The following is a 2,500-nucleotide window of genomic DNA, read 5'->3' as shown; positions in this document are numbered from 1 at the left end:
CTCTCTGAGCATTGAAGACATCGTTCCTCTTTCGTATGGTGAATCTACTAAATTTATGGAAAATTGTAATCACTGTGATGGAAAGATATTGTCACCTATACGACTTTAGACACGTCGACTATAAGAGAGTTCAATGATCTCGCAGTCATATTCCTATAAAAAAGATCAATAATCAACTGTATGAAAATGACATATACATCTACATATTTTCCATACAAAGTTTAGGCACTACTGCTCACCCCCACCCCCTTCTGCTTCTCATTCTCTGAGGAGGTGCACACTTGCTCTCTGTTGTCTTCATGGTATTTGGAGGACACTCCATACGGATAGACACATGCTATATAGTACACAGAAATACAACACAAAATATATATAAAATTAAAATCTCCCCAAACGATACACATCTAACGACAAATAGAAAAATTAAATATTTGATCTCAAATACATACAATAAATATAGAATAATTCCACTTATTTCTCCATATGACGTTTTTTATCAAAATATAAAATAGCCAAAGATTAAAAAAAAAAAAAAAAACATATCGATGTCGGTATTACATAAACTTATCAAAAACCTCCCTCAGGTTGCGGGCAATTAAGACTGAACAGGCGGGATATGGGAAGGAATGGGCCGTCCTTCATCCATCCATTCTACTTGTCAGGGTTTACTGCTCAATTTTGCATCATAAAACGTCACCGTTCCGTGATTCTTTAAATCAATACTACACTTGCACTTGCAATTATTGGTCAGTGGTCACTAGCCGTTTCCCGAGAAAATCGTTCAGCGTTCTCATATATCCGTTATTATAACTCTAATTTTATATAAAGTATTCACATCTACCCATTCTCTAACACTACCTCTCCTCCAGGCTGAACCTTACACTTGCAGCCACTTGCCCTGTGGAAACTGCCTTAGTCCCTGCAACCAGGAATCATTTAGATATAACAGCATCCGCCCTCAATTATCTTACCTATCTTTTTTTAAAACAGATTCACTCAGTAGTATGTCACACGTATTGCTAGAAAAAGCTAAACCTTCACATCACTTTACTTAGCTACATTAAGCACTCACATAAGAACACTTATTTATCATCATGCTTATCTAGAACACGTCAAAAGAATAAAATGAGGCCTGTTAAAACAATAATAACAACAAAAAAAAACAAAAATGTCGTCTCATCAACACAGGTAATGTCTCGTATGAGAAACCACATATATGTGTGCCTGATGATGTTCAGACACTGTTCCGCTAATAATGATTTGTATAACAACTGCGTTATATTTAACTATCTGTACTCGGTACGGACCCAAATATTTTGGTTCTAGTTTGTTTTCTTGGTTGTAATCATTTCAAAAACTCCTTTACCGGTCCAGTTTTGAAGCATCCGTCATTCTTTAAGCTGTTTTTTCATTAGCTCTTTACAAAAACCTTTCAGTGGTGTTCATTACTCTCCTTAAAAGATTTAGTAAATAGACTCAGTATTGCCCAACTGAATAATTTGGAAACTGTGGCAAATTAATCAGGACCGTATATGGTAACACAGGATCTTGTTAATACACTAAAAACAAATGTGTGTCACTGAGCGATTCATTATAAACAATATTCAAAGCTAGATCAGCCGTAGAAATCATTGCGTGCCAATGACGTAGATTACCAGCAGCTCTGTAACGTAAAATTCACACCACTTCCCTATTATGCGATTTCACTAAGTCATTAGCTGAAGGCCTATATGTGGTCACTGAAAACTCTTCAATTTTTATCCAAGTTTGCGAAAGATTTCCCAACCTTATTCATAAACTTAAGACCTTTTTCACTTATGAAAATTTTCGGGCAACCAAACCTAGTAATGAAAAAGCACAGCGCTTGGGCTAATGAATTCGCGGATGTATCCATCATTGTGTAAGTATGAGTGTAAGGAATAAATGCATATATAAACAAACACACACACACACACTTATATATATATATATATATATATATATATATATATATATATATATATATAAATATATATATATATATATATATATATATATATATATATATATATATATATATATCTATATATATATGTATATATATATATATATATATATATATATATATATATATATATGTGTGTGTGTGTGTGTGTGTGTGTGTGTGAGTGTGTGAGTGTGTTTGTATGTATGTATGTGTATACATGTGTTTGTGTATATATATAGTTAGATTGATAGGTATATACATACACACACACACATATATATATATATATATATATATATATATATATATATATATATATATATATATATAAAATCATGGTAATATGATATTTCAGAACAAAAAATAAATATGTTACTGTAGCACCAAACGTTTCTTTCCTTAAGATTTACAAAAATGTCTCTTTTGTCCTTCCTTGTGCCTACTTCATTTGTAGCTCCGGCTGATTCTCCTTTCTTTTTTTGAGCTAAGTCAAACATTCAAATAATTCAAACCAAATATAAATAGTCTTATCTA

Source organism: Palaemon carinicauda, chromosome 23, assembly GCF_036898095.1.
Source record: "Palaemon carinicauda isolate YSFRI2023 chromosome 23, ASM3689809v2, whole genome shotgun sequence".
Taxonomy (NCBI): domain Eukaryota; kingdom Metazoa; phylum Arthropoda; class Malacostraca; order Decapoda; family Palaemonidae; genus Palaemon; species Palaemon carinicauda.
This window is presented reverse-complemented; position numbering follows the sequence as displayed.